Consider the following 26,300-nt stretch of genomic DNA (forward strand, 5'->3'; position numbering starts at 1 on the left):
TTACTTCCTCGGCGAGAAACGCTTATTACAGAAAATTTAGACTAAACGAAGGTTCCACCGAGATTCGAACTCGGATCGCTGGATTCAGAGTCCAGAGTGCTAACCGTTACACCATGGAACCAGACAGGAGAATGGGACTCGTAAATACACTTAGCAGTGTTCTGACGTACTTCAGACACTTCCTACTTGCATTTTTTAACATAATTGACACGATCGAGCATTATAAAACTTAATCTGGGCAATGTTTGCACTTGCAGCCGATGACTGCATTTCCTGTGCGTCTATATGGCAGCGCTGAGTAGCAGTGTGTGGAAACGAAAGACAGGGACGGACGTAAAGCAATCAGTACGAATAAGAAAGTATGCAGGGCCTCCCTCTGGGTAGCCTCAGTTGGTAGAGCGGTGGACTGTAGTGGAAGATTCACAGTTATCCATAGGGTCGCTGGTTCAAATTCCGGCCCAGAGGACTGTTTTTCTAATCTCAGGAGGCAAAGAGGCTCCAGAGCATGCCCACTCGGTCAGAACCTCCCTATGTTTTAAACCTATTTTAAAGGAAATTCATTTGCCTCAGCTTCTAGTAGGTAGTTGATAATCATGGGATTCTTAGCCTTCGTTAGGATAATGATATTTCTTCGAATTATAGTAAAAATTGCTTGCTCTTACAGGCATTACTCGTTTAATGTGCTATATATGTCACATAGTCCGCACCAATATTCAGCCGTTTCATAGACATCTCGTTTTTTATACAAACGTCTGAGCCTATCGCTGTTACTTCCTCGGCGAGAAACGCTTATTACAGAAAATTTAGACTAAACGAAGGTTCCACCGAGATTCGAACTCGGATCGCTGGATTCAGAGTCCAGAGTGCTAACCGTTACACCATGGAACCAGACAGGAGAATGGGACTCGTAAATACACTTAGCAGTGTTCTGACGTACTTCAGACACTTCCTACTTGCATTTTTTAACATAATTGACACGATCGAGCATTATAAAACTTAATCTGGGCAATGTTTGCACTTGCAGCCGATGACTGCATTTCCTGTGCGTCTATATGGCAGCGCTGAGTAGCAGTGTGTGGAAACGAAAGACAGGGACGGACGTAAAGCAATCAGTACGAATAAGAAAGTATGCAGGGCCTCTGGTAGCTCAGTTGGTAGAGCGGTGGACTGTAGTGGAAGATTCACAGTTATCCATAGGTCGCTGGTTCAAATCCGGCCCAGAGGACTGTTTTTCTAATCTCAGGAGCAAAGAGGCTCCAGAGCATGCCCACTCGGTCAGAACCTCCCTATGTTTTAAACCTATTTTAAAGGAAATTCATTTGCTCAGCTTCTAGTAGCTAGTTGATAATCATGGGATTCTTAGCCTTCGTAGGATAATGATATTTCTTCGAATTATAGTAAAATTGCTTGCTCTTACAGGCATTACTCGTTTAATGTGCTATATAGGTCACATAGTCGCACCAATATTCAGCCGTTTCATAGACATCTCGTTTTTAATACAAACGTAGAAACTACACCCCTGAGCCTATCGCTGTTACTTCCTCGGCGAGAAACGCTTATTACAGAAAATTTAGACTAAACGAAGGTTCCACCGAGATTCGAACTCGGATCGCTGGATTCAGAGTCCAGAGTGCTAACCGTTACACCATGGAACCAGACAGGAGAATGGGACTCGTAAATACACTTAGCAGTGTTCTGACGTACTTCAGACACTTCCTACTTGCATTTTTTAACATAATTGACACGATCGAGCATTATAAAACTTAATCTGGGCAATGTTTGCACTTGCAGCCGATGACTGCATTTCCTGTGCGTCTATATGGCAGCGCTGAGTAGCAGTGTGTGGAAACGAAAGACAGGGACGGACGTAAAGCAATCAGTACGAATAAGAAAGTATGCAGGGCCTCTGGTAGCTCAGTTGGTAGAGCGGTGGACTGTAGTGGAAGATTCACAGTTATCCATAGGTCGCTGGTTCAAATCCGGCCCAGAGGACTGTTTTTCTAATCTCAGGAGCAAAGAGGCTCCAGAGCATGCCCACTCGGTCAGAACCTCCCTATGTTTTAAACCTATTTTAAAGGAAATTCATTTGCTCAGCTTCTAGTAGGTAGTTGATAATCATGGGATTCTTAGCCTTCGTAGGATAATGATATTTCTTCGAATTATAGTAAAATTGCTTGCTCTTACAGGCATTACTCGTTTAATGTGCTATATATGTCACATAGTCGCACCAATATTCAGCCGTTTCATAGACATCTCGTTTTTAATACAAACGTAGAAACTACACCCCTGAGCCTATCGCTGTTACTTCCTCGGCGAGAAACGCTTATTACAGAAAATTTAGACTAAACGAAGGTTCCACCGAGATTCGAACTCGGATCGCTGGATTCAGAGTCCAGAGTGCTAACCGTTACACCATGGAACCAGACAGGAGAATGGGACTCGTAAATACACTTAGCAGTGTTCTGACGTACTTCAGACACTTCCTACTTGCATTTTTTAACATAATTGACACGATCGAGCATTATAAAACTTAATCTGGGCAATGTTTGCACTTGCAGCCGATGACTGCATTTCCTGTGCGTCTATATGGCAGCGCTGAGTAGCAGTGTGTGGAAACGAAAGACAGGGACGGACGTAAAGCAATCAGTACGAATAAGAAAGTATGCAGGGCCTCTGGTAGCTCAGTTGGTAGAGCGGTGGACTGTAGTGGAAGATTCACAGTTATCCATAGGTCGCTGGTTCAAATCCGGCCCAGAGGACTGTTTTTCTAATCTCAGGAGCAAAGAGGCTCCAGAGCATGCCCACTCGGTCAGAACCTCCCTATGTTTTAAACCTATTTTAAAGGAAATTCATTTGCTCAGCTTCTAGTAGCTAGTTGATAATCATGGGATTCTTAGCCTTCGTAGGATAATGATATTTCTTCGAATTATAGTAAAATTGCTTGCTCTTACAGGCATTACTCGTTTAATGTGCTATATAGGTCACATAGTCGCACCAATATTCAGCCGTTTCATAGACATCTCGTTTTTAATACAAACGTAGAAACTACACCCCTGAGCCTATCGCTGTTACTTCCTCGGCGAGAAACGCTTATTACAGAAAATTTAGACTAAACGAAGGTTCCACCGAGATTCGAACTCGGATCGCTGGATTCAGAGTCCAGAGTGCTAACCGTTACACCATGGAACCAGACAGGAGAATGGGACTCGTAAATACACTTAGCAGTGTTCTGACGTACTTCAGACACTTCCTACTTGCATTTTTTAACATAATTGACACGATCGAGCATTATAAAACTTAATCTGGGCAATGTTTGCACTTGCAGCCGATGACTGCATTTCCTGTGCGTCTATATGGCAGCGCTGAGTAGCAGTGTGTGGAAACGAAAGACAGGGACGGACGTAAAGCAATCAGTACGAATAAGAAAGTATGCAGGGCCTCTGGTAGCTCAGTTGGTAGAGCGGTGGACTGTAGTGGAAGATTCACAGTTATCCATAGGTCGCTGGTTCAAATCCGGCCCAGAGGACTGTTTTTCTAATCTCAGGAGCAAAGAGGCTCCAGAGCATGCCCACTCGGTCAGAACCTCCCTATGTTTTAAACCTATTTTAAAGGAAATTCATTTGCTCAGCTTCTAGTAGGTAGTTGATAATCATGGGATTCTTAGCCTTCGTAGGATAATGATATTTCTTCGAATTATAGTAAAATTGCTTGCTCTTACAGGCATTACTCGTTTAATGTGCTATATATGTCACATAGTCGCACCAATATTCAGCCGTTTCATAGACATCTCGTTTTTAATACAAACGTAGAAACTACACCCCTGAGCCTATCGCTGTTACTTCCTCGGCGAGAAACGCTTATTACAGAAAATTTAGACTAAACGAAGGTTCCACCGAGATTCGAACTCGGATTGCTGGATTCAGAGTCCAGAGTGCTAACCGTTACACCATGGAACCAGACAGGAGAATGGGACTCGTAAATACACTTAGCAGTGTTCTGACGTACTTCAGACACTTCCTACTTGCATTTTTTAACATAATTGACACGATCGAGCATTATAAAACTTAATCTGGGCAATGTTTGCACTTGCAGCCGATGACTGCATTTCCTGTGCGTCTATATGGCAGCGCTGAGTAGCAGTGTGTGGAAACGAAAGACAGGGACGGACGTAAAGCAATCAGTACGAATAAGAAAGTATGCAGGGCCTCTGGTAGCTCAGTTGGTAGAGCGGTGGACTGTAGTGGAAGATTCACAGTTATCCATAGGTCGCTGGTTCAAATCCGGCCCAGAGGACTGTTTTTCTAATCTCAGGAGCAAAGAGGCTCCAGAGCATGCCCACTCGGTCAGAACCTCCCTATGTTTTAAACCTATTTTAAAGGAAATTCATTTGCTCAGCTTCTAGTAGCTAGTTGATAATCATGGGATTCTTAGCCTTCGTAGGATAATGATATTTCTTCGAATTATAGTAAAATTGCTTGCTCTTACAGGCATTACTCGTTTAATGTGCTATATAGGTCACATAGTCGCACCAATATTCAGCCGTTTCATAGACATCTCGTTTTTAATACAAACGTAGAAACTACACCCCTGAGCCTATCGCTGTTACTTCCTCGGCGAGAAACGCTTATTACAGAAAATTTAGACTAAACGAAGGTTCCACCGAGATTCGAACTCGGATCGCTGGATTCAGAGTCCAGAGTGCTAACCGTTACACCATGGAACCAGACAGGAGAATGGGACTCGTAAATACACTTAGCAGTGTTCTGACGTACTTCAGACACTTCCTACTTGCATTTTTTAACATAATTGACACGATCGAGCATTATAAAACTTAATCTGGGCAATGTTTGCACTTGCAGCCGATGACTGCATTTCCTGTGCGTCTATATGGCAGCGCTGAGTAGCAGTGTGTGGAAACGAAAGACAGGGACGGACGTAAAGCAATCAGTACGAATAAGAAAGTATGCAGGGCCTCTGGTAGCTCAGTTGGTAGAGCGGTGGACTGTAGTGGAAGATTCACAGTTATCCATAGGTCGCTGGTTCAAATCCGGCCCAGAGGACTGTTTTTCTAATCTCAGGAGCAAAGAGGCTCCAGAGCATGCCCACTCGGTCAGAACCTCCCTATGTTTTAAACCTATTTTAAAGGAAATTCATTTGCTCAGCTTCTAGTAGCTAGTTGATAATCATGGGATTCTTAGCCTTCGTAGGATAATGATATTTCTTCGAATTATAGTAAAATTGCTTGCTCTTACAGGCATTACTCGTTTAATGTGCTATATATGTCACATAGTCGCACCAATATTCAGCCGTTTCATAGACATCTCGTTTTTAATACAAACGTAGAAACTACACCCCTGAGCCTATCGCTGTTACTTCCTCGGCGAGAAACGCTTATTACAGAAAATTTAGACTAAACGAAGGTTCCACCGAGATTCGAACTCGGATCGCTGGATTCAGAGTCCAGAGTGCTAACCGTTACACCATGGAACCAGACAGGAGAATGGGACTCGTAAATACACTTAGCAGTGTTCTGACGTACTTCAGACACTTCCTACTTGCATTTTTTAACATAATTGACACGATCGAGCATTATAAAACTTAATCTGGGCAATGTTTGCACTTGCAGCCGATGACTGCATTTCCTGTGCGTCTATATGGCAGCGCTGAGTAGCAGTGTGTGGAAACGAAAGACAGGGACGGACGTAAAGCAATCAGTACGAATAAGAAAGTATGCAGGGCCTCTGGTAGCTCAGTTGGTAGAGCGGTGGACTGTAGTGGAAGATTCACAGTTATCCATAGGTCGCTGGTTCAAATCCGGCCCAGAGGACTGTTTTTCTAATCTCAGGAGCAAAGAGGCTCCAGAGCATGCCCACTCGGTCAGAACCTCCCTATGTTTTAAACCTATTTTAAAGGAAATTCATTTGCTCAGCTTCTAGTAGCTAGTTGATAATCATGGGATTCTTAGCCTTCGTAGGATAATGATATTTCTTCGAATTATAGTAAAATTGCTTGCTCTTACAGGCATTACTCGTTTAATGTGCTATATAGGTCACATAGTCGCACCAATATTCAGCCGTTTCATAGACATCTCGTTTTTAATACAAACGTAGAAACTACACCCCTGAGCCTATCGCTGTTACTTCCTCGGCGAGAAACGCTTATTACAGAAAATTTAGACTAAACGAAGGTTCCACCGAGATTCGAACTCGGATCGCTGGATTCAGAGTCCAGAGTGCTAACCGTTACACCATGGAACCAGACAGGAGAATGGGACTCGTAAATACACTTAGCAGTGTTCTGACGTACTTCAGACACTTCCTACTTGCATTTTTTAACATAATTGACACGATCGAGCATTATAAAACTTAATCTGGGCAATGTTTGCACTTGCAGCCGATGACTGCATTTCCTGTGCGTCTATATGGCAGCGCTGAGTAGCAGTGTGTGGAAACGAAAGACAGGGACGGACGTAAAGCAATCAGTACGAATAAGAAAGTATGCAGGGCCTCTGGTAGCTCAGTTGGTAGAGCGGTGGACTGTAGTGGAAGATTCACAGTTATCCATAGGTCGCTGGTTCAAATCCGGCCCAGAGGACTGTTTTTCTAATCTCAGGAGCAAAGAGGCTCCAGAGCATGCCCACTCGGTCAGAACCTCCCTATGTTTTAAACCTATTTTAAAGGAAATTCATTTGCTCAGCTTCTAGTAGGTAGTTGATAATCATGGGATTCTTAGCCTTCGTAGGATAATGATATTTCTTCGAATTATAGTAAAATTGCTTGCTCTTACAGGCATTACTCGTTTAATGTGCTATATATGTCACATAGTCGCACCAATATTCAGCCGTTTCATAGACATCTCGTTTTTAATACAAACGTAGAAACTACACCCCTGAGCCTATCGCTGTTACTTCCTCGGCGAGAAACGCTTATTACAGAAAATTTAGACTAAACGAAGGTTCCACCGAGATTCGAACTCGGATCGCTGGATTCAGAGTCCAGAGTGCTAACCGTTACACCATGGAACCAGACAGGAGAATGGGACTCGTAAATACACTTAGCAGTGTTCTGACGTACTTCAGACACTTCCTACTTGCATTTTTTAACATAATTGACACGATCGAGCATTATAAAACTTAATCTGGGCAATGTTTGCACTTGCAGCCGATGACTGCATTTCCTGTGCGTCTATATGGCAGCGCTGAGTAGCAGTGTGTGGAAACGAAAGACAGGGACGGACGTAAAGCAATCAGTACGAATAAGAAAGTATGCAGGGCCTCTGGTAGCTCAGTTGGTAGAGCGGTGGACTGTAGTGGAAGATTCACAGTTATCCATAGGTCCCTGGTTCAAATCCGGCCCAGAGGACTGTTTTTCTAATCTCAGGAGCAAAGAGGCTCCAGAGCATGCCCACTCGGTCAGAACCTCCCTATGTTTTAAACCTATTTTAAAGGAAATTCATTTGCTCAGCTTCTAGTAGCTAGTTGATAATCATGGGATTCTTAGCCTTCGTAGGATAATGATATTTCTTCGAATTATAGTAAAATTGCTTGCTCTTACAGGCATTACTCGTTTAATGTGCTATATAGGTCACATAGTCGCACCAATATTCAGCCGTTTCATAGACATCTCGTTTTTAATACAAACGTAGAAACTACACCCCTGAGCCTATCGCTGTTACTTCCTCGGCGAGAAACGCTTATTACAGAAAATTTAGACTAAACGAAGGTTCCACCGAGATTCGAACTCGGATCGCTGGATTCAGAGTCCAGAGTGCTAACCGTTACACCATGGAACCAGACAGGAGAATGGGACTCGTAAATACACTTAGCAGTGTTCTGACGTACTTCAGACACTTCCTACTTGCATTTTTTAACATAATTGACACGATCGAGCATTATAAAACTTAATCTGGGCAATGTTTGCACTTGCAGCCGATGACTGCATTTCCTGTGCGTCTATATGGCAGCGCTGAGTAGCAGTGTGTGGAAACGAAAGACAGGGACGGACGTAAAGCAATCAGTACGAATAAGAAAGTATGCAGGGCCTCTGGTAGCTCAGTTGGTAGAGCGGTGGACTGTAGTGGAAGATTCACAGTTATCCATAGGTCGCTGGTTCAAATCCGGCCCAGAGGACTGTTTTTCTAATCTCAGGAGCAAAGAGGCTCCAGAGCATGCCCACTCGGTCAGAACCTCCCTATGTTTTAAACCTATTTTAAAGGAAATTCATTTGCTCAGCTTCTAGTAGCTAGTTGATAATCATGGGATTCTTAGCCTTCGTAGGATAATGATATTTCTTCGAATTATAGTAAAATTGCTTGCTCTTACAGGCATTACTCGTTTAATGTGCTATATAGGTCACATAGTCGCACCAATATTCAGCCGTTTCATAGACATCTCGTTTTTAATACAAACGTAGAAACTACACCCCTGAGCCTATCGCTGTTACTTCCTCGGCGAGAAACGCTTATTACAGAAAATTTAGACTAAACGAAGGTTCCACCGAGATTCGAACTCGGATCGCTGGATTCAGAGTCCAGAGTGCTAACCGTTACACCATGGAACCAGACAGGAGAATGGGACTCGTAAATACACTTAGCAGTGTTCTGACGTACTTCAGACACTTCCTACTTGCATTTTTTAACATAATTGACACGATCGAGCATTATAAAACTTAATCTGGGCAATGTTTGCACTTGCAGCCGATGACTGCATTTCCTGTGCGTCTATATGGCAGCGCTGAGTAGCAGTGTGTGGAAACGAAAGACAGGGACGGACGTAAAGCAATCAGTACGAATAAGAAAGTATGCAGGGCCTCTGGTAGCTCAGTTGGTAGAGCGGTGGACTGTAGTGGAAGATTCACAGTTATCCATAGGTCGCTGGTTCAAATCCGGCCCAGAGGACTGTTTTTCTAATCTCAGGAGCAAAGAGGCTCCAGAGCATGCCCACTCGGTCAGAACCTCCCTATGTTTTAAACCTATTTTAAAGGAAATTCATTTGCTCAGCTTCTAGTAGGTAGTTGATAATCATGGGATTCTTAGCCTTCGTAGGATAATGATATTTCTTCGAATTATAGTAAAATTGCTTGCTCTTACAGGCATTACTCGTTTAATGTGCTATATATGTCACATAGTCGCACCAATATTCAGCCGTTTCATAGACATCTCGTTTTTAATACAAACGTAGAAACTACACCCCTGAGCCTATCGCTGTTACTTCCTCGGCGAGAAACGCTTATTACAGAAAATTTAGACTAAACGAAGGTTCCACCGAGATTCGAACTCGGATCGCTGGATTCAGAGTCCAGAGTGCTAACCGTTACACCATGGAACCAGACAGGAGAATGGGACTCGTAAATACACTTAGCAGTGTTCTGACGTACTTCAGACACTTCCTACTTGCATTTTTTAACATAATTGACACGATCGAGCATTATAAAACTTAATCTGGGCAATGTTTGCACTTGCAGCCGATGACTGCATTTCCTGTGCGTCTATATGGCAGCGCTGAGTAGCAGTGTGTGGAAACGAAAGACAGGGACGGACGTAAAGCAATCAGTACGAATAAGAAAGTATGCAGGGCCTCTGGTAGCTCAGTTGGTAGAGCGGTGGACTGTAGTGGAAGATTCACAGTTATCCATAGGTCGCTGGTTCAAATCCGGCCCAGAGGACTGTTTTTCTAATCTCAGGAGCAAAGAGGCTCCAGAGCATGCCCACTCGGTCAGAACCTCCCTATGTTTTAAACCTATTTTAAAGGAAATTCATTTGCTCAGCTTCTAGTAGCTAGTTGATAATCATGGGATTCTTAGCCTTCGTAGGATAATGATATTTCTTCGAATTATAGTAAAATTGCTTGCTCTTACAGGCATTACTCGTTTAATGTGCTATATAGGTCACATAGTCGCACCAATATTCAGCCGTTTCATAGACATCTCGTTTTTAATACAAACGTAGAAACTACACCCCTGAGCCTATCGCTGTTACTTCCTCGGCGAGAAACGCTTATTACAGAAAATTTAGACTAAACGAAGGTTCCACCGAGATTCGAACTCGGATCGCTGGATTCAGAGTCCAGAGTGCTAACCGTTACACCATGGAACCAGACAGGAGAATGGGACTCGTAAATACACTTAGCAGTGTTCTGACGTACTTCAGACACTTCCTACTTGCATTTTTTAACATAATTGACACGATCGAGCATTATAAAACTTAATCTGGGCAATGTTTGCACTTGCAGCCGATGACTGCATTTCCTGTGCGTCTATATGGCAGCGCTGAGTAGCAGTGTGTGGAAACGAAAGACAGGGACGGACGTAAAGCAATCAGTACGAATAAGAAAGTATGCAGGGCCTCTGGTAGCTCAGTTGGTAGAGCGGTGGACTGTAGTGGAAGATTCACAGTTATCCATAGGTCGCTGGTTCAAATCCGGCCCAGAGGACTGTTTTTCTAATCTCAGGAGCAAAGAGGCTCCAGAGCATGCCCACTCGGTCAGAACCTCCCTATGTTTTAAACCTATTTTAAAGGAAATTCATTTGCTCAGCTTCTAGTAGGTAGTTGATAATCATGGGATTCTTAGCCTTCGTAGGATAATGATATTTCTTCGAATTATAGTAAAATTGCTTGCTCTTACAGGCATTACTCGTTTAATGTGCTATATATGTCACATAGTCGCACCAATATTCAGCCGTTTCATAGACATCTCGTTTTTAATACAAACGTAGAAACTACACCCCTGAGCCTATCGCTGTTACTTCCTCGGCGAGAAACGCTTATTACAGAAAATTTAGACTAAACGAAGGTTCCACCGAGATTCGAACTCGGATCGCTGGATTCAGAGTCCAGAGTGCTAACCGTTACACCATGGAACCAGACAGGAGAATGGGACTCGTAAATACACTTAGCAGTGTTCTGACGTACTTCAGACACTTCCTACTTGCATTTTTTAACATAATTGACACGATCGAGCATTATAAAACTTAATCTGGGCAATGTTTGCACTTGCAGCCGATGACTGCATTTCCTGTGCGTCTATATGGCAGCGCTGAGTAGCAGTGTGTGGAAACGAAAGACAGGGACGGACGTAAAGCAATCAGTACGAATAAGAAAGTATGCAGGGCCTCTGGTAGCTCAGTTGGTAGAGCGGTGGACTGTAGTGGAAGATTCACAGTTATCCATAGGTCGCTGGTTCAAATCCGGCCCAGAGGACTGTTTTTCTAATCTCAGGAGCAAAGAGGCTCCAGAGCATGCCCACTCGGTCAGAACCTCCCTATGTTTTAAACCTATTTTAAAGGAAATTCATTTGCTCAGCTTCTAGTAGCTAGTTGATAATCATGGGATTCTTAGCCTTCGTAGGATAATGATATTTCTTCGAATTATAGTAAAATTGCTTGCTCTTACAGGCATTACTCGTTTAATGTGCTATATAGGTCACATAGTCGCACCAATATTCAGCCGTTTCATAGACATCTCGTTTTTAATACAAACGTAGAAACTACACCCCTGAGCCTATCGCTGTTACTTCCTCGGCGAGAAACGCTTATTACAGAAAATTTAGACTAAACGAAGGTTCCACCGAGATTCGAACTCGGATCGCTGGATTCAGAGTCCAGAGTGCTAACCGTTACACCATGGAACCAGACAGGAGAATGGGACTCGTAAATACACTTAGCAGTGTTCTGACGTACTTCAGACACTTCCTACTTGCATTTTTTAACATAATTGACACGATCGAGCATTATAAAACTTAATCTGGGCAATGTTTGCACTTGCAGCCGATGACTGCATTTCCTGTGCGTCTATATGGCAGCGCTGAGTAGCAGTGTGTGGAAACGAAAGACAGGGACGGACGTAAAGCAATCAGTACGAATAAGAAAGTATGCAGGGCCTCTGGTAGCTCAGTTGGTAGAGCGGTGGACTGTAGTGGAAGATTCACAGTTATCCATAGGTCGCTGGTTCAAATCCGGCCCAGAGGACTGTTTTTCTAATCTCAGGAGCAAAGAGGCTCCAGAGCATGCCCACTCGGTCAGAACCTCCCTATGTTTTAAACCTATTTTAAAGGAAATTCATTTGCTCAGCTTCTAGTAGGTAGTTGATAATCATGGGATTCTTAGCCTTCGTAGGATAATGATATTTCTTCGAATTATAGTAAAATTGCTTGCTCTTACAGGCATTACTCGTTTAATGTGCTATATATGTCACATAGTCGCACCAATATTCAGCCGTTTCATAGACATCTCGTTTTTAATACAAACGTAGAAACTACACCCCTGAGCCTATCGCTGTTACTTCCTCGGCGAGAAACGCTTATTACAGAAAATTTAGACTAAACGAAGGTTCCACCGAGATTCGAACTCGGATCGCTGGATTCAGAGTCCAGAGTGCTAACCGTTACACCATGGAACCAGACAGGAGAATGGGACTCGTAAATACACTTAGCAGTGTTCTGACGTACTTCAGACACTTCCTACTTGCATTTTTTAACATAATTGACACGATCGAGCATTATAAAACTTAATCTGGGCAATGTTTGCACTTGCAGCCGATGACTGCATTTCCTGTGCGTCTATATGGCAGCGCTGAGTAGCAGTGTGTGGAAACGAAAGACAGGGACGGACGTAAAGCAATCAGTACGAATAAGAAAGTATGCAGGGCCTCTGGTAGCTCAGTTGGTAGAGCGGTGGACTGTAGTGGAAGATTCACAGTTATCCATAGGTCGCTGGTTCAAATCCGGCCCAGAGGACTGTTTTTCTAATCTCAGGAGCAAAGAGGCTCCAGAGCATGCCCACTCGGTCAGAACCTCCCTATGTTTTAAACCTATTTTAAAGGAAATTCATTTGCTCAGCTTCTAGTAGCTAGTTGATAATCATGGGATTCTTAGCCTTCGTAGGATAATGATATTTCTTCGAATTATAGTAAAATTGCTTGCTCTTACAGGCATTACTCGTTTAATGTGCTATATAGGTCACATAGTCGCACCAATATTCAGCCGTTTCATAGACATCTCGTTTTTAATACAAACGTAGAAACTACACCCCTGAGCCTATCGCTGTTACTTCCTCGGCGAGAAACGCTTATTACAGAAAATTTAGACTAAACGAAGGTTCCACCGAGATTCGAACTCGGATCGCTGGATTCAGAGTCCAGAGTGCTAACCGTTACACCATGGAACCAGACAGGAGAATGGGACTCGTAAATACACTTAGCAGTGTTCTGACGTACTTCAGACACTTCCTACTTGCATTTTTTAACATAATTGACACGATCGAGCATTATAAAACTTAATCTGGGCAATGTTTGCACTTGCAGCCGATGACTGCATTTCCTGTGCGTCTATATGGCAGCGCTGAGTAGCAGTGTGTGGAAACGAAAGACAGGGACGGACGTAAAGCAATCAGTACGAATAAGAAAGTATGCAGGGCCTCTGGTAGCTCAGTTGGTAGAGCGGTGGACTGTAGTGGAAGATTCACAGTTATCCATAGGTCGCTGGTTCAAATCCGGCCCAGAGGACTGTTTTTCTAATCTCAGGAGCAAAGAGGCTCCAGAGCATGCCCACTCGGTCAGAACCTCCCTATGTTTTAAACCTATTTTAAAGGAAATTCATTTGCTCAGCTTCTAGTAGGTAGTTGATAATCATGGGATTCTTAGCCTTCGTAGGATAATGATATTTCTTCGAATTATAGTAAAATTGCTTGCTCTTACAGGCATTACTCGTTTAATGTGCTATATATGTCACATAGTCGCACCAATATTCAGCCGTTTCATAGACATCTCGTTTTTAATACAAACGTAGAAACTACACCCCTGAGCCTATCGCTGTTACTTCCTCGGCGAGAAACGCTTATTACAGAAAATTTAGACTAAACGAAGGTTCCACCGAGATTCGAACTCGGATCGCTGGATTCAGAGTCCAGAGTGCTAACCGTTACACCATGGAACCAGACAGGAGAATGGGACTCGTAAATACACTTAGCAGTGTTCTGACGTACTTCAGACACTTCCTACTTGCATTTTTTAACATAATTGACACGATCGAGCATTATAAAACTTAATCTGGGCAATGTTTGCACTTGCAGCCGATGACTGCATTTCCTGTGCGTCTATATGGCAGCGCTGAGTAGCAGTGTGTGGAAACGAAAGACAGGGACGGACGTAAAGCAATCAGTACGAATAAGAAAGTATGCAGGGCCTCTGGTAGCTCAGTTGGTAGAGCGGTGGACTGTAGTGGAAGATTCACAGTTATCCATAGGTCGCTGGTTCAAATCCGGCCCAGAGGACTGTTTTTCTAATCTCAGGAGCAAAGAGGCTCCAGAGCATGCCCACTCGGTCAGAACCTCCCTATGTTTTAAACCTATTTTAAAGGAAATTCATTTGCTCAGCTTCTAGTAGCTAGTTGATAATCATGGGATTCTTAGCCTTCGTAGGATAATGATATTTCTTCGAATTATAGTAAAATTGCTTGCTCTTACAGGCATTACTCGTTTAATGTGCTATATATGTCACATAGTCGCACCAATATTCAGCCGTTTCATAGACATCTCGTTTTTAATACAAACGTAGAAACTACACCCCTGAGCCTATCGCTGTTACTTCCTCGGCGAGAAACGCTTATTACAGAAAATTTAGACTAAACGAAGGTTCCACCGAGATTCGAACTCGGATCGCTGGATTCAGAGTCCAGAGTGCTAACCGTTACACCATGGAACCAGACAGGAGAATGGGACTCGTAAATACACTTAGCAGTGTTCTGACGTACTTCAGACACTTCCTACTTGCATTTTTTAACATAATTGACACGATCGAGCATTATAAAACTTAATCTGGGCAATGTTTGCACTTGCAGCCGATGACTGCATTTCCTGTGCGTCTATATGGCAGCGCTGAGTAGCAGTGTGTGGAAACGAAAGACAGGGACGGACGTAAAGCAATCAGTACGAATAAGAAAGTATGCAGGGCCTCTGGTAGCTCAGTTGGTAGAGCGGTGGACTGTAGTGGAAGATTCACAGTTATCCATAGGTCGCTGGTTCAAATCCGGCCCAGAGGACTGTTTTTCTAATCTCAGGAGCAAAGAGGCTCCAGAGCATGCCCACTCGGTCAGAACCTCCCTATGTTTTAAATCTATTTTAAAGGAAATTCATTTGCTCAGCTTCTAGTAGGTAGTTGATAATCATGGGATTCTTAGCCTTCGTAGGATAATGATATTTCTTCGAATTATAGTAAAATTGCTTGCTCTTACAGGCATTACTCGTTTAATGTGCTATATAGGTCACATAGTCGCACCAATATTCAGCCGTTTCATAGACATCTCGTTTTTAATACAAACGTAGAAACTACACCCCTGAGCCTATCGCTGTTACTTCCTCGGCGAGAAACGCTTATTACAGAAAATTTAGACTAAACGAAGGTTCCACCGAGATTCGAACTCGGATCGCTGGATTCAGAGTCCAGAGTGCTAACCGTTACACCATGGAACCAGACAGGAGAATGGGACTCGTAAATACACTTAGCAGTGTTCTGACGTACTTCAGACACTTCCTACTTGCATTTTTTAACATAATTGACACGATCGAGCATTATAAAACTTAATCTGGGCAATGTTTGCACTTGCAGCCGATGACTGCATTTCCTGTGCGTCTATATGGCAGCGCTGAGTAGCAGTGTGTGGAAACGAAAGACAGGGACGGACGTAAAGCAATCAGTACGAATAAGAAAGTATGCAGGGCCTCTGGTAGCTCAGTTGGTAGAGCGGTGGACTGTAGTGGAAGATTCACAGTTATCCATAGGTCGCTGGTTCAAATCCGGCCCAGAGGACTGTTTTTCTAATCTCAGGAGCAAAGAGGCTCCAGAGCATGCCCACTCGGTCAGAACCTCCCTATGTTTTAAACCTATTTTAAAGGAAATTCATTTGCTCAGCTTCTAGTAGCTAGTTGATAATCATGGGATTCTTAGCCTTCGTAGGATAATGATATTTCTTCGAATTATAGTAAAATTGCTTGCTCTTACAGGCATTACTCGTTTAATGTGCTATATAGGTCACATAGTCGCACCAATATTCAGCCGTTTCATAGACATCTCGTTTTTAATACAAACGTAGAAACTACACCCCTGAGCCTATCGCTGTTACTTCCTCGGCGAGAAACGCTTATTACAGAAAATTTAGACTAAACGAAGGTTCCACCGAGATTCGAACTCGGATCGCTGGATTCAGAGTCCAGAGTGCTAACCGTTACACCATGGAACCAGACAGGAGAATGGGACTCGTAAATACACTTAGCAGTGTTCTGACGTACTTCAGACACTTCCTACTTGCATTTTTTAACATAATTGACACGATCGAGCATTATAAAACTTAATCTGGGCAATGTTTGCACTTGCAGCCGATGACTGCATTTCCTGTGCGTCTATATGGCAGCGCTGAGTAGCAGTGTGTGGAAACGAAAGACAGGGACGGACGTAAAGCAATCAGTACGAATAAGAAAGTATGCAGGGCCTCTGGTAGCTCAGTTGGTAGAGCGGTGGACTGTAGTGGAAGATTCACAGTTATCCATAGGTCGCTGGTTCAAATCCGGCCCAGAGGACTGTTTTTCTAATCTCAGGAGCAAAGAGGCTCCAGAGCATGCCCACTCGGTCAGAACCTCCCTATGTTTTAAACCTATTTTAAAGGAAATTCATTTGCTCAGCTTCTAGTAGCTAGTTGATAATCATGGGATTCTTAGCCTTCGTAGGATAATGATATTTCTTCGAATTATAGTAAAATTGCTTGCTCTTACAGGCATTACTCGTTTAATGTGCTATATAGGTCACATAGTCGCACCAATATTCAGCCGTTTCATAGACATCTCGTTTTTAATACAAACGTAGAAACTACACCCCTGAGCCTATCGCTGTTACTTCCTCGGCGAGAAACGCTTATTACAGAAAATTTAGACTAAACGAAGGTTCCACCGAGATTCGAACTCGGATCGCTGGATTCAGAGTCCAGAGTGCTAACCGTTACACCATGGAACCAGACAGGAGAATGGGACTCGTAAATACACTTAGCAGTGTTCTGACGTACTTCAGACACTTCCTACTTGCATTTTTTAACATAATTGACACGATCGAGCATTATAAAACTTAATCTGGGCAATGTTTGCACTTGCAGCCGATGACTGCATTTCCTGTGCGTCTATATGGCAGCGCTGAGTAGCAGTGTGTGGAAACGAAAGACAGGGACGGACGTAAAGCAATCAGTACGAATAAGAAAGTATGCAGGGCCTCTGGTAGCTCAGTTGGTAGAGCGGTGGACTGTAGTGGAAGATTCACAGTTATCCATAGGTCGCTGGTTCAAATCCGGCCGAGAGGACTGTTTTTCTAATCTCAGGAGCAAAGAGGCTCCAGAGCATGCCCACTCGGTCAGAACCTCCCTATGTTTTAAACCTATTTTAAAGGAAATTCATTTGCTCAGCTTCTAGTAGCTAGTTGATAATCATGGGATTCTTAGCCTTCGTAGGATAATGATATTTCTTCGAATTATAGTAAAATTGCTTGCTCTTACAGGCATTACTCGTTTAATGTGCTATATAGGTCACATAGTCGCACCAATATTCAGCCGTTTCATAGACATCTCGTTTTTAATACAAACGTAGAAACTACACCCCTGAGCCTATCGCTGTTACTTCCTCGGCGAGAAACGCTTATTACAGAAAATTTAGACTAAACGAAGGTTCCACCGAGATTCGAACTCGGATCGCTGGATTCAGAGTCCAGAGTGCTAACCGTTACACCATGGAACCAGACAGGAGAATGGGACTCGTAAATACACTTAGCAGTGTTCTGACGTACTTCAGACACTTCCTACTTGCATTTTTTAACATAATTGACACGATCGAGCATTATAAAACTTAATCTGGGCAATGTTTGCACTTGCAGCCGATGACTGCATTTCCTGTGCGTCTATATGGCAGCGCTGAGTAGCAGTGTGTGGAAACGAAAGACAGGGACGGACGTAAAGCAATCAGTACGAATAAGAAAGTATGCAGGGCCTCTGGTAGCTCAGTTGGTAGAGCGGTGGACTGTAGTGGAAGATTCACAGTTATCCATAGGTCGCTGGTTCAAATCCGGCCCAGAGGACTGTTTTTCTAATCTCAGGAGCAAAGAGGCTCCAGAGCATGCCCACTCGGTCAGAACCTCCCTATGTTTTAAACCTATTTTAAAGGAAATTCATTTGCTCAGCTTCTAGTAGCTAGTTGATAATCATGGGATTCTTAGCCTTCGTAGGATAATGATATTTCTTCGAATTATAGTAAAATTGCTTGCTCTTACAGGCATTACTCGTTTAATGTGCTATATAGGTCACATAGTCGCACCAATATTCAGCCGTTTCATAGACATCTCGTTTTTAATACAAACGTAGAAACTACACCCCTGAGCCTATCGCTGTTACTTCCTCGGCGAGAAACGCTTATTACAGAAAATTTAGACTAAACGAAGGTTCCACCGAGATTCGAACTCGGATCGCTGGATTCAGAGTCCAGAGTGCTAACCGTTACACCATGGAACCAGACAGGAGAATGGGACTCGTAAATACACTTAGCAGTGTTCTGACGTACTTCAGACACTTCCTACTTGCATTTTTTAACATAATTGACACGATCGAGCATTATAAAACTTAATCTGGGCAATGTTTGCACTTGCAGCCGATGACTGCATTTCCTGTGCGTCTATATGGCAGCGCTGAGTAGCAGTGTGTGGAAACGAAAGACAGGGACGGACGTAAAGCAATCAGTACGAATAAGAAAGTATGCAGGGCCTCTGGTAGCTCAGTTGGTAGAGCGGTGGACTGTAGTGGAAGATTCACAGTTATCCATAGGTCGCTGGTTCAAATCCGGCCCAGAGGACTGTTTTTCTAATCTCAGGAGCAAAGAGGCTCCAGAGCATGCCCACTCGGTCAGAACCTCCCTATGTTTTAAACCTATTTTAAAGGAAATTCATTTGCTCAGCTTCTAGTAGGTAGTTGATAATCATGGGATTCTTAGCCTTCGTAGGATAATGATATTTCTTCGAATTATAGTAAAATTGCTTGCTCTTACAGGCATTACTCGTTTAATGTGCTATATATGTCACATAGTCGCACCAATATTCAGCCGTTTCATAGACATCTCGTTTTTAATACAAACGTAGAAACTACACCCCTGAGCCTATCGCTGTTACTTCCTCGGCGAGAAACGCTTATTACAGAAAATTTAGACTAAACGAAGGTTCCACCGAGATTCGAACTCGGATCGCTGGATTCAGAGTCCAGAGTGCTAACCGTTACACCATGGAACCAGACAGGAGAATGGGACTCGTAAATACACTTAGCAGTGTTCTGACGTACTTCAGACACTTCCTACTTGCATTTTTTAACATAATTGACACGATCGAGCATTATAAAACTCAATCTGGGCAATGTTTGCACTTGCAGCCGATGACTGCATTTCCTGTGCGTCTATATGGCAGCGCTGAGTAGCAGTGTGTGGAAACGAAAGACAGGGACGGACGTAAAGCAATCAGTACGAATAAGAAAGTATGCAGGGCCTCTGGTAGCTCAGTTGGTAGAGCGGTGGACTGTAGTGGAAGATTCACAGTTATCCATAGGTCGCTGGTTCAAATCCGGCCCAGAGGACTGTTTTTCTAATCTCAGGAGCAAAGAGGCTCCAGAGCATGCCCACTCGGTCAGAACCTCCCTATGTTTTAAACCTATTTTAAAGGAAATTCATTTGCTCAGCTTCTAGTAGCTAGTTGATAATCATGGGATTCTTAGCCTTCGTAGGATAATGATATTTCTTCGAATTATAGTAAAATTGCTTGCTCTTACAGGCATTACTCGTTTAATGTGCTATATAGGTCACATAGTCGCACCAATATTCAGCCGTTTCATAGACATCTCGTTTTTAATACAAACGTAGAAACTACACCCCTGAGCCTATCGCTGTTACTTCCTCGGCGAGAAACGCTTATTACAGAAAATTTAGACTAAACGAAGGTTCCACCGAGATTCGAACTCGGATCGCTGGATTCAGAGTCCAGAGTGCTAACCGTTACACCATGGAACCAGACAGGAGAATGGGACTCGTAAATACACTTAGCAGTGTTCTGACGTACTTCAGACACTTCCTACTTGCATTTTTTAACATAATTGACACGATCGAGCATTATAAAACTTAATCTGGGCAATGTTTGCACTTGCAGCCGATGACTGCATTTCCTGTGCGTCTATATGGCAGCGCTGAGTAGCAGTGTGTGGAAACGAAAGACAGGGACGGACGTAAAGCAATCAGTACGAATAAGAAAGTATGCAGGGCCTCTGGTAGCTCAGTTGGTAGAGCGGTGGACTGTAGTGGAAGATTCACAGTTATCCATAGGTCGCTGGTTCAAATCCGGCCCAGAGGACTGTTTTTCTAATCTCAGGAGCAAAGAGGCTCCAGAGCATGCCCACTCGGTCAGAACCTCCCTATGTTTTAAACCTATTTTAAAGGAAATTCATTTGCTCAGCTTCTAGTAGCTAGTTGATAATCATGGGATTCTTAGCCTTCGTAGGATAATGATATTTCTTCGAATTATAGTAAAATTGCTTGCTCTTACAGGCATTACTCGTTTAATGTGCTATATAGGTCACATAGTCGCACCAATATTCAGCCGTTTCATAGACATCTCGTTTTTAATACAAACGTAGAAACTACACCCCTGAGCCTATCGCTGTTACTTCCTCGGCGAGAAACGCTTATTACAGAAAATTTAGACTAAACGAAGGTTCCACCGAGATTCGAACTCGGATCGCTGGATTCAGAGTCCAGAGTGCTAACCGTTACACCATGGAACCAGACAGGAGAATGGGACTCGTAAATACACTTAGCAGTGTTCTGACGTACTTCAGACACTTCCTACTTGCATTTTTTAACATAATTGACACGATCGAGCATTATAAAACTTAATCTGGGCAATGTTTGCACTTGCAGCCGATGACTGCATTTCCTGTGCGTCTATATGGCAGCGCTGAGTAGCAGTGTGTGGAAACGAAAGACAGGGACGGACGTAAAGCAATCAGTACGAATAAGAAAGTATGCAGGGCCTCTGGTAGCTCAGTTGGTAGAGCGGTGGACTGTAGTGGAAGATTCACAGTTATCCATAGGTCGCTGGTTCAAATCCGGCCCAGAGGACTGTTTTTCTAATCTCAGGAGCAAAGAGGCTCCAGAGCATGCCCACTCGGTCAGAACCTCCCTATGTTTTAAACCTATTTTAAAGGAAATTCATTTGCTCAGCTTCTAGTAGCTAGTTGATAATCATGGGATTCTTAGCCTTCGTAGGATAATGATATTTCTTCGAATTATAGTAAAATTGCTTGCTCTTACAGGCATTACTCGTTTAATGTGCTATATAGGTCACATAGTCGCACCAATATTCAGCCGTTTCATAGACATCTCGTTTTTAATACAAACGTAGAAACTACACCCCTGAGCCTATCGCTGTTACTTCCTCGGCGAGAAACGCTTATTACAGAAAATTTAGACTAAACGAAGGTTCCACCGAGATTCGAACTCGGATCGCTGGATTCAGAGTCCAGAGTGCTAACCGTTACACCATGGAACCAGACAGGAGAATGGGACTCGTAAATACACTTAGCAGTGTTCTGACGTACTTCAGACACTTCCTACTTGCATTTTTTAACATAATTGACACGATCGAGCATTATAAAACTTAATCTGGGCAATGTTTGCACTTGCAGCCGATGACTGCATTTCCTGTGCGTCTATATGGCAGCGCTGAGTAGCAGTGTGTGGAAACGAAAGACAGGGACGGACGTAAAGCAATCAGTACGAATAAGAAAGTATGCAGGGCCTCTGGTAGCTCAGTTGGTAGAGCGGTGGACTGTAGTGGAAGATTCACAGTTATCCATAGGTCGCTGGTTCAAATCCGGCCCAGAGGACTGTTTTTCTAATCTCAGGAGCAAAGAGGCTCCAGAGCATGCCCACTCGGTCAGAACCTCCCTATGTTTTAAACCTATTTTAAAGGAAATTCATTTGCTCAGCTTCTAGTAGCTAGTTGATAATCATGGGATTCTTAGCCTTCGTAGGATAATGATATTTCTTCGAATTATAGTAAAATTGCTTGCTCTTACAGGCATTACTCGTTTAATGTGCTATATAGGTCACATAGTCGCACCAATATTCAGCCGTTTCATAGACATCTCGTTTTTAATACAAACGTAGAAACTACACCCCTGAGCCTATCGCTGTTACTTCCTCGGCGAGAAACGCTTATTACAGAAAATTTAGACTAAACGAAGGTTCCACCGAGATTCGAACTCGGATCGCTGGATTCAGAGTCCAGAGTGCTAACCGTTACACCATGGAACCAGACAGGAGAATGGGACTCGTAAATACACTTAGCAGTGTTCTGACGTACTTCAGACACTTCCTACTTGCATTTTTTAACATAATTGACACGATCGAGCATTATAAAACTTAATCTGGGCAATGTTTGCACTTGCAGCCGATGACTGCATTTCCTGTGCGTCTATATGGCAGCGCTGAGTAGCAGTGTGTGGAAACGAAAGACAGGGACGGACGTAAAGCAATCAGTACGAATAAGAAAGTATGCAGGGCCTCTGGTAGCTCAGTTGGTAGAGCGGTGGACTGTAGTGGAAGATTCACAGTTATCCATAGGTCGCTGGTTCAAATCCGGCCCAGAGGACTGTTTTTCTAATCTCAGGAGCAAAGAGGCTCCAGAGCATGCCCACTCGGTCAGAACCTCCCTATGTTTTAAACCTATTTTAAAGGAAATTCATTTGCTCAGCTTCTAGTAGCTAGTTGATAATCATGGGATTCTTAGCCTTCGTAGGATAATGATATTTCTTCGAATTATAGTAAAATTGCTTGCTCTTACAGGCATTACTCGTTTAATGTGCTATATAGGTCACATAGTCGCACCAATATTCAGCCGTTTCATAGACATCTCGTTTTTAATACAAACGTAGAAACTACACCCCTGAGCCTATCGCTGTTACTTCCTCGGCGAGAAACGCTTATTACAGAAAATTTAGACTAAACGAAGGTTCCACCGAGATTCGAACTCGGATCGCTGGATTCAGAGTCCAGAGTGCTAACCGTTACACCATGGAACCAGACAGGAGAATGGGACTCGTAAATACACTTAGCAGTGTTCTGACGTACTTCAGACACTTCCTACTTGCATTTTTTAACATAATTGACACGATCGAGCATTATAAAACTTAATCTGGGCAATGTTTGCACTTGCAGCCGATGACTGCATTTCCTGTGCGTCTATATGGCAGCGCTGAGTAGCAGTGTGTGGAAACGAAAGACAGGGACGGACGTAAAGCAATCAGTACGAATAAGAAAGTATGCAGGGCCTCTGGTAGCTCAGTTGGTAGAGCGGTGGACTGTAGTGGAAGATTCACAGTTATCCATAGGTCGCTGGTTCAAATCCGGCCCAGAGGACTGTTTTTCTAATCTCAGGAGCAAAGAGGCTCCAGAGCATGCCCACTCGGTCAGAACCTCCCTATGTTTTAAACCTATTTTAAAGGAAATTCATTTGCTCAGCTTCTAGTAGCTAGTTGATAATCATGGGATTCTTAGCCTTCGTAGGATAATGATATTTCTTCGAATTATAGTAAAATTGCTTGCTCTTACAGGCATTACTCGTTTAATGTGCTATATAGGTCACATAGTCGCACCAATATTCAGCCGTTTCATAGACATCTCGTTTTTAATACAAACGTAGAAACTACACCCCTGAGCCTATCGCTGTTACTTCCTCGGCGAGAAACGCTTATTACAGAAAATTTAGACTAAACGAAGGTTCCACCGAGATTCGAACTCGGATCGCTGGATTCAGAGTCCAGAGTGCTAACCGTTACACCATGGAACCAGACAGGAGAATGGGACTCGTAAATACACTTAGCAGTGTTCTGACGTACTTCAGACACTTCCTACTTGCATTTTTTAACATAATTGACACGATCGAGCATTATAAAACTTAATCTGGGCAATGTTTGCACTTGCAGCCGATGACTGCATTTCCTGTGCGTCTATATGGCAGCGCTGAGTAGCAGTGTGTGGAAACGAAAGACAGGGACGGACGTAAAGCAATCAGTACGAATAAGAAAGTATGCAGGGCCTCTGGTAGCTCAGTTGGTAGAGCGGTGGACTGTAGTGGAAGATTCACAGTTATCCATAGGTCGCTGGTTCAAATCCGGCCCAGAGGACTGTTTTTCTAATCTCAGGAGCAAAGAGGCTCCAGAGCATGCCCACTCGGTCAGAACCTCCCTATGTTTTAAACCTATTTTAAAGGAAATTCATTTGCTCAGCTTCTAGTAGGTAGTTGATAATCATGGGATTCTTAGCCTTCGTAGGATAATGATATTTCTTCGAATTATAGTAAAATTGCTTGCTCTTACAGGCATTACTCGTTTAATGTGCTATATATGTCACATAGTCGCACCAATATTCAGCCGTTTCATAGACATCTCGTTTTTAATACAAACGTAGAAACTACACCCCTGAGCCTATCGCTGTTACTTCCTCGGCGAGAAACGCTTATTACAGAAAATTTAGACTAAACGAAGGTTCCACCGAGATTCGAACTCGGATCGCTGGATTCAGAGTCCAGAGTGCTAACCGTTACACCATGGAACCAGACAGGAGAATGGGACTCGTAAATACACTTAGCAGTGTTCTGACGTACTTCAGACACTTCCTACTTGCATTTTTTAACATAATTGACACGATCGAGCATTATAAAACTTAATCTGGGCAATGTTTGCACTTGCAGCCGATGACTGCATTTCCTGTGCGTCTATATGGCAGCGCTGAGTAGCAGTGTGTGGAAACGAAAGACAGGGACGGACGTAAAGCAATCAGTACGAATAAGAAAGTATGCAGGGCCTCTGGTAGCTCAGTTGGTAGAGCGGTGGACTGTAGTGGAAGATTCACAGTTATCCATAGGTCGCTGGTTCAAATCCGGCCCAGAGGACTGTTTTTCTAATCTCAGGAGCAAAGAGGCTCCAGAGCATGCCCACTCGGTCAGAACCTCCCTATGTTTTAAACCTATTTTAAAGGAAATTCATTTGCTCAGCTTCTAGTAGCTAGTTGATAATCATGGGATTCTTAGCCTTCGTAGGATAATGATATTTCTTCGAATTATAGTAAAATTGCTTGCTCTTACAGGCATTACTCGTTTAATGTGCTATATAGGTCACATAGTCGCACCAATATTCAGCCGTTTCATAGACATCTCGTTTTTAATACAAACGTAGAAACTACACCCCTGAGCCTATCGCTGTTACTTCCTCGGCGAGAAACGCTTATTACAGAAAATTTAGACTAAACGAAGGTTCCACCGAGATTCGAACTCGGATCGCTGGATTCAGAGTCCAGAGTGCTAACCGTTACACCATGGAACCAGACAGGAGAATGGGACTCGTAAATACACTTAGCAGTGTTCTGACGTACTTCAGACACTTCCTACTTGCATTTTTTAACATAATTGACACGATCGAGCATTATAAAACTTAATCTGGGCAATGTTTGCACTTGCAGCCGATGACTGCATTTCCTGTGCGTCTATATGGCAGCGCTGAGTAGCAGTGTGTGGAAACGAAAGACAGGGACGGACGTAAAGCAATCAGTACGAATAAGAAAGTATGCAGGGCCTCTGGTAGCTCAGTTGGTAGAGCGGTGGACTGTAGTGGAAGATTCACAGTTATCCATAGGTCGCTGGTTCAAATCCGGCCCAGAGGACTGTTTTTCTAATCTCAGGAGCAAAGAGGCTCCAGAGCATGCCCACTCGGTCAGAACCTCCCTATGTTTTAAACCTATTTTAAAGGAAATTCATTTGCTCAGCTTCTAGTAGCTAGTTGATAATCATGGGATTCTTAGCCTTCGTAGGATAATGATATTTCTTCGAATTATAGTAAAATTGCTTGCTCTTACAGGCATTACTCGTTTAATGTGCTATATAGGTCACATAGTCGCACCAATATTCAGCCGTTTCATAGACATCTCGTTTTTAATACAAACGTAGAAACTACACCCCTGAGCCTATCGCTGTTACTTCCTCGGCGAGAAACGCTTATTACAGAAAATTTAGACTAAACGAAGGTTCCACCGAGATTCGAACTCGGATCGCTGGATTCAGAGTCCAGAGTGCTAACCGTTACACCATGGAACCAGACAGGAGAATGGGACTCGTAAATACACTTAGCAGTGTTCTGACGTACTTCAGACACTTCCTACTTGCATTTTTTAACATAATTGACACGATCGAGCATT

General features: G+C 43.2%; 68 non-coding genes across 68 annotated transcripts; 33 read left to right on the top strand and 35 right to left on the bottom strand.

The window, feature by feature from the left end:
• Positions 1-49: 49 nt before the first annotated feature.
• Positions 50-121, bottom strand: Trnaq-cug. Its single transcript has one exon. It is a non-coding gene; the product is annotated as a tRNA-Gln (tRNA).
• A 695-nt stretch (positions 122-816) lies between these two features.
• On the bottom strand, positions 817-888 carry Trnaq-cug. Its single transcript has one exon. It is a non-coding gene; the product is annotated as a tRNA-Gln (tRNA).
• Positions 889-1,136: 248 nt separating this feature from the next.
• Trnay-gua lies at positions 1,137-1,225 on the top strand. Its single transcript is given in 2 exon segments — positions 1,137-1,173; positions 1,190-1,225. It is a non-coding gene; the product is annotated as a tRNA-Tyr (tRNA).
• A 358-nt stretch (positions 1,226-1,583) lies between these two features.
• On the bottom strand, positions 1,584-1,655 carry Trnaq-cug. Its single transcript has one exon. It is a non-coding gene; the product is annotated as a tRNA-Gln (tRNA).
• A 248-nt stretch (positions 1,656-1,903) lies between these two features.
• Positions 1,904-1,992, top strand: Trnay-gua. Its single transcript is given in 2 exon segments — positions 1,904-1,940; positions 1,957-1,992. It is a non-coding gene; the product is annotated as a tRNA-Tyr (tRNA).
• Positions 1,993-2,350: 358 nt separating this feature from the next.
• Trnaq-cug lies at positions 2,351-2,422 on the bottom strand. The gene has a single exon. It is a non-coding gene; the product is annotated as a tRNA-Gln (tRNA).
• Positions 2,423-2,670: 248 nt separating this feature from the next.
• Trnay-gua lies at positions 2,671-2,759 on the top strand. The gene is given in 2 exon segments: positions 2,671-2,707; positions 2,724-2,759. It is a non-coding gene; the product is annotated as a tRNA-Tyr (tRNA).
• A 358-nt stretch (positions 2,760-3,117) lies between these two features.
• Positions 3,118-3,189, bottom strand: Trnaq-cug. The gene has a single exon. It is a non-coding gene; the product is annotated as a tRNA-Gln (tRNA).
• A 248-nt stretch (positions 3,190-3,437) lies between these two features.
• On the top strand, positions 3,438-3,526 carry Trnay-gua. The gene is given in 2 exon segments: positions 3,438-3,474; positions 3,491-3,526. It is a non-coding gene; the product is annotated as a tRNA-Tyr (tRNA).
• A 358-nt stretch (positions 3,527-3,884) lies between these two features.
• Positions 3,885-3,956, bottom strand: Trnaq-cug. The gene has a single exon. It is a non-coding gene; the product is annotated as a tRNA-Gln (tRNA).
• Positions 3,957-4,204: 248 nt separating this feature from the next.
• Trnay-gua lies at positions 4,205-4,293 on the top strand. The gene is given in 2 exon segments: positions 4,205-4,241; positions 4,258-4,293. It is a non-coding gene; the product is annotated as a tRNA-Tyr (tRNA).
• A 358-nt stretch (positions 4,294-4,651) lies between these two features.
• On the bottom strand, positions 4,652-4,723 carry Trnaq-cug. The gene has a single exon. It is a non-coding gene; the product is annotated as a tRNA-Gln (tRNA).
• Positions 4,724-4,971: 248 nt separating this feature from the next.
• Positions 4,972-5,060, top strand: Trnay-gua. Its single transcript is given in 2 exon segments — positions 4,972-5,008; positions 5,025-5,060. It is a non-coding gene; the product is annotated as a tRNA-Tyr (tRNA).
• A 358-nt stretch (positions 5,061-5,418) lies between these two features.
• On the bottom strand, positions 5,419-5,490 carry Trnaq-cug. The gene has a single exon. It is a non-coding gene; the product is annotated as a tRNA-Gln (tRNA).
• A 248-nt stretch (positions 5,491-5,738) lies between these two features.
• On the top strand, positions 5,739-5,827 carry Trnay-gua. The gene is given in 2 exon segments: positions 5,739-5,775; positions 5,792-5,827. It is a non-coding gene; the product is annotated as a tRNA-Tyr (tRNA).
• Positions 5,828-6,185: 358 nt separating this feature from the next.
• On the bottom strand, positions 6,186-6,257 carry Trnaq-cug. The gene has a single exon. It is a non-coding gene; the product is annotated as a tRNA-Gln (tRNA).
• A 248-nt stretch (positions 6,258-6,505) lies between these two features.
• Positions 6,506-6,594, top strand: Trnay-gua. Its single transcript is given in 2 exon segments — positions 6,506-6,542; positions 6,559-6,594. It is a non-coding gene; the product is annotated as a tRNA-Tyr (tRNA).
• A 358-nt stretch (positions 6,595-6,952) lies between these two features.
• Trnaq-cug lies at positions 6,953-7,024 on the bottom strand. Its single transcript has one exon. It is a non-coding gene; the product is annotated as a tRNA-Gln (tRNA).
• Positions 7,025-7,272: 248 nt separating this feature from the next.
• Trnay-gua lies at positions 7,273-7,361 on the top strand. Its single transcript is given in 2 exon segments — positions 7,273-7,309; positions 7,326-7,361. It is a non-coding gene; the product is annotated as a tRNA-Tyr (tRNA).
• Positions 7,362-7,719: 358 nt separating this feature from the next.
• On the bottom strand, positions 7,720-7,791 carry Trnaq-cug. Its single transcript has one exon. It is a non-coding gene; the product is annotated as a tRNA-Gln (tRNA).
• A 248-nt stretch (positions 7,792-8,039) lies between these two features.
• On the top strand, positions 8,040-8,128 carry Trnay-gua. Its single transcript is given in 2 exon segments — positions 8,040-8,076; positions 8,093-8,128. It is a non-coding gene; the product is annotated as a tRNA-Tyr (tRNA).
• Positions 8,129-8,486: 358 nt separating this feature from the next.
• Positions 8,487-8,558, bottom strand: Trnaq-cug. Its single transcript has one exon. It is a non-coding gene; the product is annotated as a tRNA-Gln (tRNA).
• Positions 8,559-8,806: 248 nt separating this feature from the next.
• Positions 8,807-8,895, top strand: Trnay-gua. Its single transcript is given in 2 exon segments — positions 8,807-8,843; positions 8,860-8,895. It is a non-coding gene; the product is annotated as a tRNA-Tyr (tRNA).
• Positions 8,896-9,253: 358 nt separating this feature from the next.
• On the bottom strand, positions 9,254-9,325 carry Trnaq-cug. The gene has a single exon. It is a non-coding gene; the product is annotated as a tRNA-Gln (tRNA).
• Positions 9,326-9,573: 248 nt separating this feature from the next.
• Trnay-gua lies at positions 9,574-9,662 on the top strand. Its single transcript is given in 2 exon segments — positions 9,574-9,610; positions 9,627-9,662. It is a non-coding gene; the product is annotated as a tRNA-Tyr (tRNA).
• A 358-nt stretch (positions 9,663-10,020) lies between these two features.
• Positions 10,021-10,092, bottom strand: Trnaq-cug. Its single transcript has one exon. It is a non-coding gene; the product is annotated as a tRNA-Gln (tRNA).
• Positions 10,093-10,340: 248 nt separating this feature from the next.
• Positions 10,341-10,429, top strand: Trnay-gua. Its single transcript is given in 2 exon segments — positions 10,341-10,377; positions 10,394-10,429. It is a non-coding gene; the product is annotated as a tRNA-Tyr (tRNA).
• A 358-nt stretch (positions 10,430-10,787) lies between these two features.
• Trnaq-cug lies at positions 10,788-10,859 on the bottom strand. The gene has a single exon. It is a non-coding gene; the product is annotated as a tRNA-Gln (tRNA).
• A 248-nt stretch (positions 10,860-11,107) lies between these two features.
• Trnay-gua lies at positions 11,108-11,196 on the top strand. Its single transcript is given in 2 exon segments — positions 11,108-11,144; positions 11,161-11,196. It is a non-coding gene; the product is annotated as a tRNA-Tyr (tRNA).
• A 358-nt stretch (positions 11,197-11,554) lies between these two features.
• Trnaq-cug lies at positions 11,555-11,626 on the bottom strand. Its single transcript has one exon. It is a non-coding gene; the product is annotated as a tRNA-Gln (tRNA).
• A 248-nt stretch (positions 11,627-11,874) lies between these two features.
• Trnay-gua lies at positions 11,875-11,963 on the top strand. The gene is given in 2 exon segments: positions 11,875-11,911; positions 11,928-11,963. It is a non-coding gene; the product is annotated as a tRNA-Tyr (tRNA).
• Positions 11,964-12,321: 358 nt separating this feature from the next.
• Positions 12,322-12,393, bottom strand: Trnaq-cug. The gene has a single exon. It is a non-coding gene; the product is annotated as a tRNA-Gln (tRNA).
• Positions 12,394-12,641: 248 nt separating this feature from the next.
• On the top strand, positions 12,642-12,730 carry Trnay-gua. Its single transcript is given in 2 exon segments — positions 12,642-12,678; positions 12,695-12,730. It is a non-coding gene; the product is annotated as a tRNA-Tyr (tRNA).
• A 358-nt stretch (positions 12,731-13,088) lies between these two features.
• On the bottom strand, positions 13,089-13,160 carry Trnaq-cug. Its single transcript has one exon. It is a non-coding gene; the product is annotated as a tRNA-Gln (tRNA).
• A 248-nt stretch (positions 13,161-13,408) lies between these two features.
• On the top strand, positions 13,409-13,497 carry Trnay-gua. The gene is given in 2 exon segments: positions 13,409-13,445; positions 13,462-13,497. It is a non-coding gene; the product is annotated as a tRNA-Tyr (tRNA).
• Positions 13,498-13,855: 358 nt separating this feature from the next.
• On the bottom strand, positions 13,856-13,927 carry Trnaq-cug. The gene has a single exon. It is a non-coding gene; the product is annotated as a tRNA-Gln (tRNA).
• A 248-nt stretch (positions 13,928-14,175) lies between these two features.
• Positions 14,176-14,264, top strand: Trnay-gua. Its single transcript is given in 2 exon segments — positions 14,176-14,212; positions 14,229-14,264. It is a non-coding gene; the product is annotated as a tRNA-Tyr (tRNA).
• A 358-nt stretch (positions 14,265-14,622) lies between these two features.
• Positions 14,623-14,694, bottom strand: Trnaq-cug. The gene has a single exon. It is a non-coding gene; the product is annotated as a tRNA-Gln (tRNA).
• A 248-nt stretch (positions 14,695-14,942) lies between these two features.
• Positions 14,943-15,031, top strand: Trnay-gua. Its single transcript is given in 2 exon segments — positions 14,943-14,979; positions 14,996-15,031. It is a non-coding gene; the product is annotated as a tRNA-Tyr (tRNA).
• Positions 15,032-15,389: 358 nt separating this feature from the next.
• Positions 15,390-15,461, bottom strand: Trnaq-cug. Its single transcript has one exon. It is a non-coding gene; the product is annotated as a tRNA-Gln (tRNA).
• Positions 15,462-15,709: 248 nt separating this feature from the next.
• Trnay-gua lies at positions 15,710-15,798 on the top strand. The gene is given in 2 exon segments: positions 15,710-15,746; positions 15,763-15,798. It is a non-coding gene; the product is annotated as a tRNA-Tyr (tRNA).
• Positions 15,799-16,156: 358 nt separating this feature from the next.
• Trnaq-cug lies at positions 16,157-16,228 on the bottom strand. Its single transcript has one exon. It is a non-coding gene; the product is annotated as a tRNA-Gln (tRNA).
• A 248-nt stretch (positions 16,229-16,476) lies between these two features.
• Trnay-gua lies at positions 16,477-16,565 on the top strand. Its single transcript is given in 2 exon segments — positions 16,477-16,513; positions 16,530-16,565. It is a non-coding gene; the product is annotated as a tRNA-Tyr (tRNA).
• A 358-nt stretch (positions 16,566-16,923) lies between these two features.
• On the bottom strand, positions 16,924-16,995 carry Trnaq-cug. Its single transcript has one exon. It is a non-coding gene; the product is annotated as a tRNA-Gln (tRNA).
• A 248-nt stretch (positions 16,996-17,243) lies between these two features.
• Trnay-gua lies at positions 17,244-17,332 on the top strand. The gene is given in 2 exon segments: positions 17,244-17,280; positions 17,297-17,332. It is a non-coding gene; the product is annotated as a tRNA-Tyr (tRNA).
• Positions 17,333-17,690: 358 nt separating this feature from the next.
• Positions 17,691-17,762, bottom strand: Trnaq-cug. The gene has a single exon. It is a non-coding gene; the product is annotated as a tRNA-Gln (tRNA).
• Positions 17,763-18,010: 248 nt separating this feature from the next.
• Trnay-gua lies at positions 18,011-18,099 on the top strand. Its single transcript is given in 2 exon segments — positions 18,011-18,047; positions 18,064-18,099. It is a non-coding gene; the product is annotated as a tRNA-Tyr (tRNA).
• Positions 18,100-18,457: 358 nt separating this feature from the next.
• Trnaq-cug lies at positions 18,458-18,529 on the bottom strand. The gene has a single exon. It is a non-coding gene; the product is annotated as a tRNA-Gln (tRNA).
• Positions 18,530-18,777: 248 nt separating this feature from the next.
• Positions 18,778-18,866, top strand: Trnay-gua. The gene is given in 2 exon segments: positions 18,778-18,814; positions 18,831-18,866. It is a non-coding gene; the product is annotated as a tRNA-Tyr (tRNA).
• A 358-nt stretch (positions 18,867-19,224) lies between these two features.
• Positions 19,225-19,296, bottom strand: Trnaq-cug. Its single transcript has one exon. It is a non-coding gene; the product is annotated as a tRNA-Gln (tRNA).
• A 248-nt stretch (positions 19,297-19,544) lies between these two features.
• Trnay-gua lies at positions 19,545-19,633 on the top strand. The gene is given in 2 exon segments: positions 19,545-19,581; positions 19,598-19,633. It is a non-coding gene; the product is annotated as a tRNA-Tyr (tRNA).
• A 358-nt stretch (positions 19,634-19,991) lies between these two features.
• Positions 19,992-20,063, bottom strand: Trnaq-cug. Its single transcript has one exon. It is a non-coding gene; the product is annotated as a tRNA-Gln (tRNA).
• A 248-nt stretch (positions 20,064-20,311) lies between these two features.
• On the top strand, positions 20,312-20,400 carry Trnay-gua. The gene is given in 2 exon segments: positions 20,312-20,348; positions 20,365-20,400. It is a non-coding gene; the product is annotated as a tRNA-Tyr (tRNA).
• A 358-nt stretch (positions 20,401-20,758) lies between these two features.
• Positions 20,759-20,830, bottom strand: Trnaq-cug. The gene has a single exon. It is a non-coding gene; the product is annotated as a tRNA-Gln (tRNA).
• A 248-nt stretch (positions 20,831-21,078) lies between these two features.
• Trnay-gua lies at positions 21,079-21,167 on the top strand. Its single transcript is given in 2 exon segments — positions 21,079-21,115; positions 21,132-21,167. It is a non-coding gene; the product is annotated as a tRNA-Tyr (tRNA).
• Positions 21,168-21,525: 358 nt separating this feature from the next.
• On the bottom strand, positions 21,526-21,597 carry Trnaq-cug. Its single transcript has one exon. It is a non-coding gene; the product is annotated as a tRNA-Gln (tRNA).
• A 248-nt stretch (positions 21,598-21,845) lies between these two features.
• Trnay-gua lies at positions 21,846-21,934 on the top strand. The gene is given in 2 exon segments: positions 21,846-21,882; positions 21,899-21,934. It is a non-coding gene; the product is annotated as a tRNA-Tyr (tRNA).
• Positions 21,935-22,292: 358 nt separating this feature from the next.
• Positions 22,293-22,364, bottom strand: Trnaq-cug. Its single transcript has one exon. It is a non-coding gene; the product is annotated as a tRNA-Gln (tRNA).
• Positions 22,365-22,612: 248 nt separating this feature from the next.
• Trnay-gua lies at positions 22,613-22,701 on the top strand. The gene is given in 2 exon segments: positions 22,613-22,649; positions 22,666-22,701. It is a non-coding gene; the product is annotated as a tRNA-Tyr (tRNA).
• Positions 22,702-23,059: 358 nt separating this feature from the next.
• On the bottom strand, positions 23,060-23,131 carry Trnaq-cug. The gene has a single exon. It is a non-coding gene; the product is annotated as a tRNA-Gln (tRNA).
• A 248-nt stretch (positions 23,132-23,379) lies between these two features.
• Positions 23,380-23,468, top strand: Trnay-gua. The gene is given in 2 exon segments: positions 23,380-23,416; positions 23,433-23,468. It is a non-coding gene; the product is annotated as a tRNA-Tyr (tRNA).
• Positions 23,469-23,826: 358 nt separating this feature from the next.
• On the bottom strand, positions 23,827-23,898 carry Trnaq-cug. The gene has a single exon. It is a non-coding gene; the product is annotated as a tRNA-Gln (tRNA).
• A 248-nt stretch (positions 23,899-24,146) lies between these two features.
• On the top strand, positions 24,147-24,235 carry Trnay-gua. The gene is given in 2 exon segments: positions 24,147-24,183; positions 24,200-24,235. It is a non-coding gene; the product is annotated as a tRNA-Tyr (tRNA).
• A 358-nt stretch (positions 24,236-24,593) lies between these two features.
• On the bottom strand, positions 24,594-24,665 carry Trnaq-cug. The gene has a single exon. It is a non-coding gene; the product is annotated as a tRNA-Gln (tRNA).
• Positions 24,666-24,913: 248 nt separating this feature from the next.
• On the top strand, positions 24,914-25,002 carry Trnay-gua. The gene is given in 2 exon segments: positions 24,914-24,950; positions 24,967-25,002. It is a non-coding gene; the product is annotated as a tRNA-Tyr (tRNA).
• A 358-nt stretch (positions 25,003-25,360) lies between these two features.
• Trnaq-cug lies at positions 25,361-25,432 on the bottom strand. The gene has a single exon. It is a non-coding gene; the product is annotated as a tRNA-Gln (tRNA).
• Positions 25,433-25,680: 248 nt separating this feature from the next.
• Positions 25,681-25,769, top strand: Trnay-gua. Its single transcript is given in 2 exon segments — positions 25,681-25,717; positions 25,734-25,769. It is a non-coding gene; the product is annotated as a tRNA-Tyr (tRNA).
• Positions 25,770-26,127: 358 nt separating this feature from the next.
• Positions 26,128-26,199, bottom strand: Trnaq-cug. Its single transcript has one exon. It is a non-coding gene; the product is annotated as a tRNA-Gln (tRNA).
• Between the last annotated feature and the right edge of the window lie 101 nt (positions 26,200-26,300).

The sequence above is a fragment of the Schistocerca piceifrons genome, unplaced genomic scaffold, assembly GCF_021461385.2.
Source record: "Schistocerca piceifrons isolate TAMUIC-IGC-003096 unplaced genomic scaffold, iqSchPice1.1 HiC_scaffold_621, whole genome shotgun sequence".
NCBI lineage: Eukaryota > Metazoa > Arthropoda > Insecta > Orthoptera > Acrididae > Schistocerca > Schistocerca piceifrons.